The sequence below is a fragment of the Phacochoerus africanus genome, chromosome 6 (assembly GCF_016906955.1).
Source record: "Phacochoerus africanus isolate WHEZ1 chromosome 6, ROS_Pafr_v1, whole genome shotgun sequence".
Taxonomy (NCBI): Eukaryota; Metazoa; Chordata; class Mammalia; order Artiodactyla; family Suidae; genus Phacochoerus; species Phacochoerus africanus.
In genome coordinates, this window is record NC_062549.1 from 100,241,162 (window position 1) to 100,256,717 (window position 15,556).

Below are 15,556 nucleotides of genomic sequence, written 5' to 3' on the forward strand. Positions count from 1 at the left end.
TGTCCTGATGTCAAACAATCAAGGAGTTGTGTGTGTGTGTGTGTGTGCCTGTGTGCGCGTGTGCTGAATTTGCTTTCTTTTGATGTCATTTCATTCTTTGAAAAGAGAGTTCTTTACATAATGGAATGTGACTCAATTATTTAGCTTTTGAGAGACTTTCCACATAAATAAGTTAACTTATCTGAAGTAGGAAAACAACCAATCGTCCATATGGTGAGGCCATGCATTTCAACCTTTGGTTTTGGAAAATATGGTTATGGGACAGTTAGGAAATCCATTTTTTTTCCCTACCTATAAGAGGCATTCCCTTGTCAGAAATGGAGTTTAGAGCAGACTAGAAGTCAGCAACGAAACCTAGGAGTTTGGGCATGGTAGCTCCCCAAAGTGAGCTCTGGGTTACGGTCTGTGGAGAGAGATTGGAAAGGGAGCTAACACCCACGGTCATCTCTCATGTGTGTGGCTGTGGCAAGGTCTTCACACATAGCCTCCCCTGATCTTGCTAAATGCCCTCTGAGGTAGGCATTATCAACCCAATTTGTAGATAAGGACACTGAGGTCCACTGTTGGTGCCCCTTGAAAAGACCAAACAGTGGGCATCTTTTCCTCCTCTTTCACGATTCTCAGCCCCCAGAGGAGCCTCGAGTTTAAAGTTTTCTTTTTTCCAAGGTGAACTTCTAAAGAAAATACATTTTCCCAGCAGTAGAAAAAAAAGTCAGAGATGGTTTGCTTAGAAGGGATAAGGCCTCCTTCTCTGCTCTGCTTGTGTTACAGCCCCCACACTTCCTCCAGTGACCCTACAGGTGATATGTCATTCGGCTCGATGACAGGTTCAGAGATGATCTTATATTTGCACCTTCTTCACACCAGAAAGGGAGCTTTGAATCTCTCCTGGGGCTCCGCTATCTTGCATGTGAGTTGAGATAACTCTCCAGACCTAGCATGATAAATCTGTCCTGGAAGCTTCTGCTTTGACTCAAGAGAAACTAAATAAAAGCTTTCAGAGTGCCATTGTGTATTATCCACACTGTTTCAAAGGAATCCCACGTGGAGGATACAAAATATTGTTTTAATTACAAGGGGATAATAGCCTAAAGGAAAGGAGTTTTACTGAGAAGAAATGAGTCTCACAAAATGGGCAATAAAAGCTAGTGTGTTTGTTATTATTGGTTTTATTCAGGGCCAGACTTCAGGAAGATTGGGACAGAGGCCAACTGGTACTCGAACACTGTTCTCCCCTGCCCCATACATTCCATTCTTCTCTGGGCATCGTTTCTTTCCTCCTCTTTCACAATTCTCAGCCCCCAGAGGAGCCCCGTCCTTCCTATTAAGAGAAAAGCCTGGGTTAAATGCATTTATACAAAGTAATAGGGATGTAATCTGTTACTTCTCCCAGAGGTATTTACATTTTAAAACTTTGGTCCAGAGAGGGTGATCCTGAATTCTAAGGAGCAAGTCTCCAGTGGTGGAACCGCTGCCCTTACAGAAGCGAGGATTCCAAGAGAGACTTTTTGGGAGAAGGTACCAAGAGGATAAGACGAGGGGCAACAGTCTCTTACTTACTTTGAATGTGAAGGATCACGTCCTCAAATAAGGCATTTGAGTAGGATGAGATTCGTTTTCTCATTTCCCCTGACCCAATTCATGAAGGTGCCTCTTGGCCTTGCCACTCCAGAGGAATGGCCCTGGTTTCATTTACTGCTTTCTAAATCAAAATGACTCGTTTGAGAATGGAATAGCTCAACTCAAGTCAGTTCAACAGGTGAGGATGTAAATTCACCAGAGAGTGGTGATACGAAGGACTAAAATGTGGTCCTTAGCCTCAGGGAGATTATAATTTCCCTGGGAGATGGTGATGCTTCTCCTCGAACTAAGATGGTACGTAACTGAAGGCCACTCACTTTTAACACAGGACTTAGAAACAATCTTCCATCTCTTCTCTCTGCCCCCTCACAGCCAGATGGCCATCTCTACCATACAGAAGATTTGAACCTCTACTTGGTGTGACCCATTTGCTGGGACACAAATGCATTTACTAAGAAGTTTATAGGTCCCTTTCTCTGCAATGAATCAGCTTGAGGCCATATGAGTGTACGAATGGCTGAATCACTTTGCTGGACAGCAGAAATTAACGCAATGTCCTAAATCAATGATACTTCAATAAAATTAAATTAAAAATAAATAAATAAATAAACTTTGCTGAAAGTCATTGAGAAGTTCGAGTCTTTTGAGCATTAGCTGTCCGGAACTCCTTGTTTGGTGCCCTGCAATAAATGCTACATTTTCCTTCACCACAAAACAAACAAACAAACACCAACCCTTCAATTTCTATGGTGTGATATTGTGGTTTATAATAAGAAATATATATTTGGGAGTTCCTGTTTTGGCTCAGCAGGTTAAGGACCTGGCGTTGCCTCGAGCTGCAGCATAGGTTATAGATAGGTCTTGGATCTGGTGTTGCTGTTGTGTAGGCTGACAGCAGCAGCTCCAATTCGATCTGTAAGAAAAGATTTTATATATATATATATATATATATATATATATATATATATATATATATAAAGTTCCCATCATGGCTCAGTGGTTAACAAATCCAACTAGGAACCATGAGGTTGCGGGTTCGATCCCTGGCCTTGCTCAGTGGGTTAAGGATCCGGCGTTGCCATGAGCTGTGGTGTAGGTTGCAGACGCGCCTCGGATCCCGAGTTGCTGTGGTTCTGGCGTAGGCTGGTGGCTACGGCTCCGAGTCAACCCTTAGCCTGAGAACCTCCATATGCACAGGAGTGGCCCAAGAAATGGCAAAAAGACCAAAAAAAAAAAAAAGATTTTATATGTAATATATATTTGGTCTTCAATTCTGGCACCTTGGGATTTCCTAAGAGATGAGAGTGATAAAGGGGTCTTCTGTTATTCATAACAAGCCCCCTTAAATGACACCTAAGTTATGTTAATAAAGTAACTTCTGGAAAGCCTCTGTCTGTATCTATCTCAACCTCCCACTGCCACACTCTCTGTCCTATTGTTCTCGTTGCAGCCCCTTTGCCTCATCTTTCTGGACCACTGTGGGCTGGGCACTTTACTTGGACCACGGCTGAGTCTCAGGCCCTCTTTTGGCCCCAGTGCTGATTGCTTTTCCCCATTTACTAGGTACTCCCAGCTGTGGATGTCTCTGTTGCCTCAGCCAGCTCAAGCCCTAGAAGGAAAGTGCAGGTCAGAACCCTAGGGCCATGTTTACTTAGGAGTGGCAGTTTGGCACCGTGACCCTGCTTAGCAAGGGCGGCAGCAGCCACGGCTCTCTGAGGTTATTTAGATCAGCCGCTGGGGACTGAGGGGTGGGGTGAGCCCTGCAGAGTCCTGAGATTCTAAAATAACTTGTACAGCATGCAGCTTTTCCCTGAGGTATCGTGGGAGTCAGGAAATCCTCTCACATCACCCAGGAGGGAAAGAGTGAAGAGTGTATCTGTGTGAAGTGGAGAGGGTGTGTTGAGCTTTGTACAAAGTTAGGAATGACAGTCAAAATGAAAAAGAACTACGCATCTGCGGCATCCACCTGAGTCAATCGAGGTCATCCATCTCATGGAAACATGTTTTTTCCCCATTCAGCTGGGATGTGTGCTATCATTTTAGAGCTGAGCTTCTCAAAATATGATTCCTAGACCACCTGCATCAGAATCCTCTAGGGTGCTAGTCAAAAATGTAGATTTCTGGAGTTCCCGTCATGGCGCAGTGGTTAACGAATCCGACTAGGAACCATGAGGTTGCTGGTTTGGTCCCTGCCCTTGCTCAGTGGGTTAACGATCCAGTGTTGCCGTGAGCTGTGGTGTAGGTTGCAGACACGGCTCGGATCCCGCGTTGCTGTGGTTCTGGCGTAGGCCGGCGGCTACAGCTCCGATTAGACCCCTAGCCTGGGAATCTCCATATGCCGCGGGAGCGGCCCAAGAAATAGCAACAACAACAACAACAACAATAACAACAACAAAAAGACAAAACAAAAAAATAAATAAAATTTAAAAAATAAAATTAAAAAAAATGTAGATTTCTGGGTTGGGGCCAAGTTGGGATGCTCTCAAGAGAAAACTCAACTCCAAGTGACCATAGGAACTGGCGCATTCAGAGTTTCTATATCCTCTTCAAAGATATCCTTTCTATCTTCTTTCCTTGTGTCAGCTTTGTCCTCAGGTTTTCCCCTTGGAAGATGGCTGTCATGTCTTCCAAAGACCACCACAAAGGCGTCCAGCAGAGGGAAAGTCTCCTTAAGAGAGTGGTAAACCCTTCTCGGGGAGCCTCCCGCTGGGGCTGGCATCACAGGCATGAGACCTGTGCAGTCGCGTGGGGTCCTGAATTCTAAGGGGCCTTGTACTTGGTTTAATGCTCACTTGACTCATACTGTCTCGAAATTCTTAGTAATTTTCTCTTTGAATTTGTGTTTTGTAAGTGACATCTGATGGGACTGTGGAACATAAGCATGAGCCAGGGAGTCGTGTGTCTCTGCTCTTCCTTGCTACCCTGTTTGCATGTAGCATTCACAATGGCCTGTGAGCACAGGATGTGTGGGCATTCTGAAAGCCTCAAAACGTGTACAAAGCAAGCTTGTTATGGAAAGTGTCGGCTTCCATTGAACATCGGTAGAATGTGCGCCCATCAAGAAGTAAAATAAAAGTTGAATTTGGTACAGCCTTTTCACTGTTCCTTGTCAGAACAAAGTATGTGTATAAGCCACATAATACAAATTGTGTGATTTCAGTGATTCTTCATACAAGTTAAATCTTCTTACATTTGTATTTAAAATTGGTGTTGCACAATGTAAGCAATAAAAGTAATGCTAGTAATTGAGGTTTTTAGTTTTTCTTGACTTAGGATGACAGTAAACAGCAAATAAGGAAATGCCATGGCAAGATTAGAGAGAGATCACAGAAGAAAGGAAAATGCTTTATAGTTTAGTATCTTTAATGGTAGGGTTTTTTCTGGCTTCTTGAACAAAGGGCCCTACATTTTCATTTTGCACAGGGCCTCACAAATTATGTGGGCGAACCTGATGCCAGCAGAATTCCTCTGTCTTCCTGACCATAATTGTCACTGGCGAGAAGAAAGGGTTTACTATGATTAGTACAGTGAATGAAACCAATGGCTATAAGAAGGAGGAGGGTGATGTGAATGAAATCGGGATTCTGTTCGGAAGGAGGAAAGAGAATGACTGCTTGTTGGGTGGTGCAATGGACTGAATGTATCCCTGCCCCCTAAATTCATATGTTGAAGCCCCAATCCCAGTGGATAATATTTGGGAGGTAATTAGGTTGTGAAGGTGGAGCCCTATGAAAGGGTTTAGCACCCTGCTAAGAGGAGGCCAGAGAGCTTGAGAGCCCTCTTTCTGTCATGTGAGGATCCAAAGACCAGGCAGCTCTCTGCAACCCAGAAGAAAGCTCTCACCAGAACTTGACCATACTGACACCATGATCTGTCTCAGACTTTCAGCCTCCAGAATTGTGAGAAATAAATTTTTGTTGTTGATAAGCCACCCAGTCTATGGTATTTTTTAGAGCAGTGCAAACATGATGTGCTTAACCCGAGTGACTGCATTTTAAATAAATACGGCAGGCAATTCTTACATAGACTAAAGATGAGAATTGTTCACATTGTGTTTAGCTGAGAAAGAGTTCAATGGTAGCTGGTGCTTCCTGAGCATATTTGATTCAGAGTTTCACTTTGTTTCTCAAGTGTCTTTGGGATCAACTGCATGTGCTTTGAGAAATATGCCTCCTTTAAAGATTGGGTTACCTAGAATATCAGTTCTGTGGGTAGGTTTTTCCCTTCTAGACACTATCATCTAAAGCTGAGATGACACTGGAATAACAGAGAGGCCTGTTTCTGACAGTGTAGGCCAACCTACCAGGCTTTCTCCAGGCATCAAGAGCTGAGTCTCAGGACATTTAGTGTGTATTTTTGCTAAGAATCCATCATCTTCTTCTATTAAAACATGGCCCCCTTAGAACAACTACACATTTTAGCTAACATGCTGGTCAGCTGCTCTAACTTCTTCATGTACACCTGCTTTCAGAAGTTTCATTTTCCTATTGCTCTCCCTTCACAATTATTGAACTCTTGTCTATGACTCCTATTAATAGAACACCTGCAAAAACAATAAAAACATGAAAACTGCAAATATTATTTAAGGTCTGATTATGGAATTTATGGGGAAGGATTTCTAGTCTGCTATCTAGTCATGCTGCAAGGTCCTAGGCGCAGAATTCAGGCTAGAGGTGAGGGGCCTCATGTCACTTTTGCTGGAGGCTGAACATCCATGTATCTTTCAGCACAGCCCCCTTCTCCAAACTCTTTCTTCCTTCCAGCCCCAGTTCTGAATCTCTCAGAACCAAGTTCAGAAACAGCTGTAAGTACAACTTGGTTGGACTTCCTTAACCTCTGTTTCTCTTCCTTTGACATGGTTTTAAACCTCAAAATCATCTCCATACCCTCTTTTTTTCCTCCTTTCTCCTACTCATCCTCTGCATTCAGTTTCCCCACCTTTTAGTCTGTCATTTATACCTGCCATTCTCCTTCTGAGACATTTCTTATGAAGCAGAATGGAAAAAACAAAACAAAACAAAACTCAATAGCTTGCATCAGAATTCCTGTTAGGGGAGTTCCCATCATGGCTCAGTGGTTAACGAATCCGACAGGAACCATGAGGTTGTGGGTTCGATCTCTGGCCTCGCTCAGTGGGTTAAGGATCCAGCGTTGCCATGAGCTGTGGTGTAGGTTGCAGACATGGCTCAGACCCCTAGTTGCTGTGGCTGTGGCGTAGACTACAGCTCCTATTAGACCCCTAGCCTGGGAATCTCCATATGCAGCGGGTGCAGCCCTAGAAAAGACAAAAAAAAAAAAAAAAAGGCAAAAAAAGAATTCCTGTTGGGGAGGCAACTGTCTTTATTTAAGAAAACCCCTTGATAGACGTGGGGGTGGGAGGTGAGATCCTGAGGTGGGCAGGAAACAAGAAAACCAAAGAGATGGCTAACAGCTCTGTGCAAGACACGCAGTAGGGGTAACAGGACAGAAGGGAGATACAGGAGGGGCTCAGCAACTTAGTGGGAAGAAAACCAGCGTAGCCAGAAAATTGCAGAGGAACCTTTGAAGAATGCGGATTTTTTTAATGTTAAATTTTATCTGGTTTGCATTGTTGCAAGGTAAATCCTCCCTCCATTTTTCTCAAAATGTCAGCAAAGGCCTTATAAGGTTTGTGGGATGTTTTCAAGGAAATGGACCAAGTTTCACTTCTGGGTTAGAAGGGCCACATGCACAGGAAGGTGAGCGTTGATAAAGCGAACTAATTCCAGAACCAGAGGAGACCACAAAAATGTGACTGCTCTGAGAAAGTACAGACACCTTGGGGAGGGCACTGAACTTTCCGCAGGATGTGGACTGGAGAGTCAAGCCAATCTTTTCTGGATCTCAAGGGGCATGGTGCCTGCAGCTGACATTTGGATTAGGTTAGATTTTTATTTTATTTATGACATCAAATTCATTTCCTTGGCCTTCCATAATCTTGCCTCACCCTGTGAAGCCAGCCTTGACACAGAGTCCTCTGCCCCAGCTAAGGTAATGTCATTACAAGAACAGGTCATGCTAGGGGAGTTCTTGTCGTGGCTCAGTGGTTAACGAATCCGACTAGGAACCATGAGATTGCGGGTTCGATCCCTGGCCTTGCTCAGTGGGTTAAGGATCCGGTGTTGCTGTGAGCTGTGGCGTAGGCTGCAGATGCGGCTCGGGTCCCGATTAGACCCCTAGTCTGGGAACCTCCATATGCTGCGGGTGCGGACCAAGAAATGGCAAAAGACAAAAAAAAAAAAAAAAAAAGAAAGAAAGAAAGAAAGAAAGAAGAAAGAAAGAAAGAAAGAAAGAAAAAAGAACAGGTCATGCTAGCTTGGGGCTCCCAGCCTTGCCTCCATTTTCCCTGGACTTTGAATGCTCTTCCTTCCCCACTATTCAAACTCCATAACCCTCAGTGTTTGGCCATGCCTCTGGGCGAAAGGTTGGCCCCTTCCTGTGTGTTTCTGGCTGCTTTTTGCCCCACAATTCCTAACCACAGGATCTTCTTTTTTTCCAAGACTATTTTTTTTTCAAGACTATTTTTAGATTGTTTTAGGTTCAAAACAAAATAGAATGGAACGTACGGAGATTTCTGATATATTCCCTGCCCCCACACGTGCATGGCTTCCCCCATTATCAATATCACTCACCAGAGTGGTACACGTGTTATCAAAGATGAACCCACAGTGACACAGCAAAATCACCCCAAATCCAAAGTTTACTTTAGGGTTTACTCTTGGCATTATACATTCTGTGGGTTTGGACGAGTGTATAATAACATGTATTCATCATTATAACCACCATGCAGGGTATTTTCACTGCCCTAAAAATTCCATGTTCCACCTATTCATCTTTGTCTTCCCCCACCAACCACTGATCTTTTTACTGTCCCCATAATTTTGCCCTTTCCCAAAATGTCACATAGTTGGAATCATATGGCAGGCACCCTTTTCAAATTGGCTTCTTTCAAGCAGTAATATGCATTTGTTTCCTCCGTGTCTTTCCATAGCTCATTTGTTTTTAGCGCTGAATAATTTCTCTCTTTTTGTTTTGAGGGTTGCACCTGCGGCATATGGAGGTTTCTAGCCTAGGGGTCGAATGGGAGCTGTCACTGCTGGCCTATGCCACAGCTCACAGCAATGCTGGATCCTTAACCCACTGAGCAAGGCCAGGGATCAAGCCTGTGTCCTCATGGATGCTAATCGGATTTTTTAACTGCTGAGCCATGACAGGAACTCCTAGCACTGACTCATCTTCATTGTCTGGGTGTACCACAGTTTGTTTATCCATCCACCTACTGCAGGGCATCTTGGGTGTTGGGTCTACTCTTCATCAACATACTGTTTTGCATATGTTGCCAATTACTGTTCAGATTTGCTTGGTTTTCAGCCCTGCCGTGTGTGAGCCCTTCTTGTTCCTTGGATGTCCCCTCGGTTCCTAGCAAGGTGCTTCGTATTTGCACAAGATGCTGACAGCCTGACTTGCACCAACCATCCTCTTCCAGGCAGTCCATGCACCAGATCCTCTGCTTATTCTGCTGCCTTTAGCTTTTCAGTTTCATCCCTACCTCCCCCACAGAGCACACAGCTTCAGGTCATGAGCCCCCAGCTTGTCCTTAATGAGTGGGTAGGATCAGACTCTGCTTGGAAGGCCCTCTGCCACAGCCTCTAGTAGGTATGGTGCTTTGATGGGCGGCCTCTGTTATAAACAAAGTACCTCAAAGGGTGGCCACTGGGAAGAGGTGCTGGTTCTGGGTGATCACTCTGTCTGTAGTGCCCCCCACCCCGACCCTGCAAATTCAGTGAAGGTAAAGAAGCAGCATGAGAGACATCTGGGTCACCTCACTAGACTCTGGGCCAGGTGGGCAGCCTCCTGTTGAGTGACATCCAAGAATGAGCCTGGGGTTGTCCAGTGGAGCTGGATGCTGCGTGTCCTGGTGTACTGTGAGCTCTGTGAGTGCTCAGACAGTATCATGGTGGGTAGTCAATAAAACACTTACTGCATGAAAAATTGAAAAGGGATGACCTCCTGTTTCCATAGATTTTGTTGGTGGCTACTGACGAGGGAAAGACACCGAGGAGAGGCAGGGCGGGGAGGAGGGGGAGAGGGACGCAAAGTCTCCCCACCAGTGCCTGTGGATGGCGAAGCATCCAAGTGTCAGCCTTGAAAAAGGCAGGCACCGGCTGGGGCAGATGCTGGACTCCCTCTGCATCCGGAAGCGAGCCTCCTCAGCGAGGGTCAAGGACAAATGCAGCCTTTTCACAGCCTTTGCCCGTGGACAGTGTTCTTGCTGTGGCTGAACAGAGGAGAGGCTGCGTGGGGCAGGAGGGCAAGGGAGGTCCTGAGGAGATTACACTGGCTGTGGCATTTTATTAGAGACACGGCTCACAAAAGAAGAGGCAGTGAGGAAGCGTTAAAAGTCAACAAGGTGCTGCTGGCATGCTCCGAGCCACCCTCTTCCTGCCAGTTGTGGTCACATCCTCTCTCCAGCACCAACCTCCCTCCTTCCCAAGTGGAGGCTGTACTGTTCTCCAGCCAGCACCCTCCTGGGGAGCAGAGTAGCCAGGGACCGAGGTGCTGCTGGCCCACATGGTGCAGGGACCCTCTCCATGCTGCTGCCCCCATCCTGGGAAGCAGAAGGAAAAATAGTGTCTCCGTGGAAACCCGGAGGGCTTGTCTCTCCTTGGATGGGCCTGTGGGCACCCCAAGCTGGGTGATACTTTAAACGTTATCAAGTTATGGAGTTCCTGCCGTGGTACAGCGGAAACGAATCCGACTAGGAACCATGAGGTTGTGGGTTCGATCCCTGGCCTCGCTCCATGGGTTAAGGATCCAGCATTGCCATGAGCTGTGGTGTAGGTCACAGACTCGGCTCAGATCTGGCATTGCTGTGACTCTGGTGTAGGCCGGCAGCTGTAGCTCCGATTAGATCCCTAGCCTGGGAACCTCTATATGCGGCAGGTGCAGCCCTGAAAAGACAAAAGACAAAAAAAAAAAAAATTATCAAGTTATTATTATTATTTTTCTTTTTAGGGCTATACTTGTGGCATATGGAAGTTCCCAGGCTAGGAGGCAAATGGGAACTGCAAGGGCTGGCCTACACCCAGCCACAGCAACACCAGATCCTGCCAAGTCTGTGAATTACACCACAGGTAATGGCAATGCCGGATCCTTAACCCTCTGAGCAAGGCCAGGGATCAAACCTTCCTCCTCATGGATACCAGTCAGGTTTGTAACCCGCTGAACCACAATGGGGACTCCAGTTATTGAGTTATTTTAATTCACTTTAAGTATCTGCATCTATTAAATGGGGCTTGACAAGGCAACACAGTTGCTGTGAAGATTAAAATGAGATTAATTTACATAAAGTCCATGGTACATATTTGCTCAATTAATTAATTTAACAAATATTTAATGACTACCTGTATGTATCACTCCTTACTCTAGTGCTGGGGTAATAGCGTTGAGCTCATATTCCACAAGAGGGAGAGGGATAAGTAATAACAAAAAATAAGTAAATGTATAAAATGTCAGATGGTGAGAAGTGCTTTGGAGAAAAGTAACTTAGGGTAAGGGCCACAGAGGGTGGCTGGGCAAGGGGGTGTTATTTTATACAGGTTATGGACTAAATGTTTCTGTCTCCCCAAAACTCATACAGTGAAGTCCTGATCCCCAGTTGGAGATGGGGTCTATGGTGGGTAATTTTGGTCATGAGGGACCTGATGGGATCAGTGCCTTTATAACACGAGACACCAGAGAGTCTGCTTCCTTTTACTCCTTCATGTGTGGGCACACTGAGAAGGTGGGCATCTCTAAGCCAGGGTGAGAAATCTTACCAGGCTGGCCTTCTGATCTCAGACTCCAGCCTCTGGAATGGTGAGAAAATACAGCTCTGTTGCTTAAGCACCCCTATCTGTCTGGTATTTTGTTACGGCAGCCTGAGTAGACTAATACAAAAAGCTTCTCTGGCAAGAAGACATTTGAACAGAGACCTGAAGAAGTTAGAGAGCAGGTCATGTAGACATTTGGGCAGAAGAGTCTAGGAAAATGAAACAGTAAGTGCAAAGGCCCTGAGGTAGCAACATGCCTAGTGGCTTCAAAGACTATTAAGTGGCCAGACTGCCTGGTGAGGAGTGAGAGGATGAGAAGTAAGAGTGAGGGATAGAGATCATAATAAATAGGAGATTAGAGTTCCCGTTGTGGCTCTGACTAGTGGAAATGAATCTGACTAGTATCCATGAGAACACAGGTTTGATCCCTGGCCTTGCTCAATGGGTTAAGGATCAGGCTTTGCCGTGGATCTGGCATTGCTGTGGCTGTGGTGCAGGCTGGCAGCTACTGGATGAGAAGACAAGTGGGAACTAGGGGGTTCAGCAGAGCCACAGCCAATCCACAGCTGAAATGTTGGTGCTTATAAACCACTGAGGTTTTTGGGTTGTTTTTGTAGCAAAAATCTGACCAGTAAAGTCAGATCCAGTGCTAAGCCCTTTCAAATGATATGTTCCTTCATCTTTTTTTTTTTTTTGTCTTTGTTGTTGTTATTGTTGTTGTTGTTGTTGTTGCTATTTCTTGGGCCGCTCCCTCGGCATATGGAGGTTCCCAGGCTAGGGGTTGAATCGGAGCTGTAGCCACCGGCCTACGCCAGAGCCACAGCAACTCGGGATCCGAGCCGCGTCTGCAACCTACACCACAGCTCACGGCAACACCGGATCGTTAACCCACTGAGCAAGGGCAGGGACCGAACCCGAAACCTCATGGTTCCTAGTCGGATTCGTTAACCACTGCGCCACGACGGGAACTCCTGTTCCTTCATCTTTACACCAGTACCTGCCTGTACCATGGGCATTCTCATCCCACTTTGGTAGGTAAGGAAGCTGAGGCCCAGCAAAGTCAGGCATCGTACAGCCAATAAGAGGCAGCATTCAAATGCAGGTCTAGATGACTTCCACGCCACGTGCCATTTTCCTCCCTCCCTCCTTCCTCCCTCCCTCTTCCTTCCTTCTTCCCTCCCTCCATGTCCCCTTTCTTTCTTTCTTTCTTTTCTTTCTTTCTTTCTTTCTTTCTTTCTTTCTTTCTTTCTTTCTTTCTTTCTTCTTTCCTTTCTTTTCTTTCTTTCTCTCTTTTTCTTTCTCTTTCTTTCTTTCTCTCTCTCTCTCTTTCTTTCTTTTCTTCCTCTCTCTCATTTCCTTTCCTCTCCTCTCCTCTCCTCCCCTCTCCTCTCCTTTCATTTCCATCTTTTCACAGCCCCACCTGTGACATATGGAAGTTACCAGGCTAGGGGTGGAATCTGAAGTGCAGCTGCTGGTCTACACCACAGCCACAGCAATGCCAGATCCGAGTCGCATCTTTGACCTACACCCAGCTTGTGACAACGCCAGATCCTTAATCCACTGAGCAAGGCCAGGGATCAAACCTGTATCCCACAGAGACTGTGCCAGGTTCTTAATCCTCTAAGCCACAAGGGGAACTCCCACTTTCTTTCACATGTGATCTAGTGGAAGATTAATAGCCAAAGAAATCCCTATGCCAACCCCAAATCCCTTCTAAGGTTGGGCCTCTCTTCCCCTACAAGCCCAGCAGACCCCTTTCCTCATTTCAGGCCCTCCGTCCTCAATCCCACTCCTCTCCACCTCCACTGCTGTACGTGCTGTCTTTCATTTTCTTCCACATGGCTAATAAACAAACAAACAAACAAAAGTATCTTTTTTGGAGGAACCTTTCCCAAATGATAAAAGAGAAAGCTTGGTCTATTTATATTATTTCCAAAGATACATCAAAATCTCTTGGCGATTTCTGCCCCATTCTTCATTCTCCAAAGCACTATTTTTTTCCCTTTACACTGTAAATGTGTAAACTGCCACATTTAGTGAGTATCTACTGTATACAAGCCATTGTTCAGGCACTGAGGAGTGAGAAGTGAGTAAAATACTTTGCTGGAAGAGTTTAAAACCTAATGGGAGCCAGTGTGTAAACAGATCATGTTATTAAAAGGGCCATAACATAAATAAGAACGGGGTTATAGGTGCCTGGAGGAGGGTTCCGTGACAGCTTGGGAACAATGATTAAGAAGGTTCTCTGGGGAAGATGACGCAAGAGCAATGTCTTGAAGGACAAGTGGGAGCCAGCCGGGTGAAGAGGCAGGAAAGGGGACAGTGTGAGCAAAGGCCACCAGGTATTCTTGGAGAACCTTGAGGGGCTGGGATTAGCTGAAGAATAAATTTCAAGTGGGGTGCAAGAAGGGGAAGGTAATGGCAGAAGGTGACCTGGAGAGACAGAGAGGATGTGACACCTGAGGTCTTGGTACCTATGATTCCATAGATTAAAATGCCCAGAGAAGTTAAGAGAGACAGCACCGCCCTGGCAGATAGCATCACTTCAGTCAGAACAGCACTGCTGCACAGGATTTATCAATAGTGGGTTTTTTTCAAGTGACGTACAATTTACAATGTTGTGTTAATTTCTGCTGTACAGCAAAGTGATTCAGCTATATATGTATGCACTCTTTTTCATATTCTTTTCCATTATGGTTTAATCACAGGATACTGAATATAGTTCCCGGTGCTATACAGTAGGACCTTGTTGTTTAGTCATTCTATATGTAATAGTTTGCACCTGCTAATCCCAAACTCCCACCCCATCCCTCTCCCACCCTCTCCCCCTTGGCAGCCACAAATCTGTTCGATATAGACAGTTTGTTTTTGAAGCTCGAAGTCCCTTCGTACACTTTCCCCCGCTGCTTCCTGTGTGTTCCTCCCCGACCCCAGCTTATCAAAACCTTTTCTGGAGTTCCCGTCGTGGCGCAGTGGTTAACGAATCTGACTAGGAACCATGAGGTTGCGGGTTCGGTCCCTGCCCTTGCTCAGTGGGTTAACGATCCGGCGTTGCCGTGAGCTGTGGTGTAGGTTGCAGACGCGGCTCGGATCCTGCGTTGCTGTGGCTCTGGTGTAGGCTGGCAGCTACAGCTCCGATTAGACCCCTAGCCTGGGAACCTCCATATGCCGTGGGAGCGGCCCAAGAAATGGCAAAAAGACAAAAAAAAAAAAACCTTTTCTGATAGCCCTCCTTCACCCTAGAGCGCAGGGTCAAAGCATTCCTCTCCCCGGGCATGTCTGCATTCTAACAAGGGATTAACAGCGCCCACAACACCAGCAACACTTTATGTGCCATATATGCAGACATTATAACATTTGATCCTTACAATCACCCTTACAATTACATCTTACAATTCTAGTAAGAAGGTACTAGAATTACTCCTGCTTTCACATGAGATGAAGCCAGGGGAAAATTTTAAGAAGACAACAGCCAATTTTTGGGGGGGTTGAGGGAATGAGCAGGATTTGGGGGGTGCGTAGTAAGGTCCCACCAACATTACACCACAGAGGCTGATTATGGACATGTATTCGGGAGTTCCAGGCTAGGGGTTGACTTGGAGCTGCAGCTGCCAACCTACGCCACAGCCACACCAGTGCCAGATCTAAGCCGTGTCTGACCTACACCACAGCTCACAGCAATGCTGGATCCTTAACCCACTGAGCAAGGCCCGGGATCAAACCTGCAATCTCATGGTTACTACTTGGGTTCACTACTGCTGAGCCACGATGGGAACTCCTCATCCGTCCCTTAAAACTTCAGTCGTAGGAAAGAGGTGCTCCATGGTCTGGGATGCCTTGGGTTAGTAACTGTTATTTTCAGGCTTATATCTTGAGCAGTGACATATAGATCACATATAATGAGCTATATAATGAGACTTTCCAGATTTAATTTTAGTTTTTTTTCTTAAGTGAGAGGGAACTCGAAAGGATGATCTCTGTACAATCTGCCTGCCTCTGGCCCTTTAAAACTACCCAACCCTACAGGGACCCTGTCCCCACTAGCGTCACAAAGGCCACAGAGGCCAAACAAGGAATTTGCTGAGATTACACAGGGCCACCCTTGCTTATACCCAGGGGGTCCTCCCCCCAGCCCCTAACTGGAC

At 45.8% G+C, this 15,556-nt stretch overlaps 1 long non-coding RNA gene across 2 annotated transcripts in view; it reads right to left on the reverse strand.

The window, feature by feature from the left end:
* Nucleotides 1-1,149: 1,149 nt before the first annotated feature.
* The window catches only part of LOC125129758 (uncharacterized), a 116,686-nt gene continuing 102,279 nt past the window's right edge, over nt 1,150-15,556 (reverse strand). For both annotated transcript variants that reach the window (XR_007135533.1, XR_007135532.1), the window contains one exon: nt 1,150-1,321. This is a non-coding gene — a long non-coding RNA (uncharacterized LOC125129758). The remainder of the gene's footprint in view (nt 1,322-15,556) is intronic.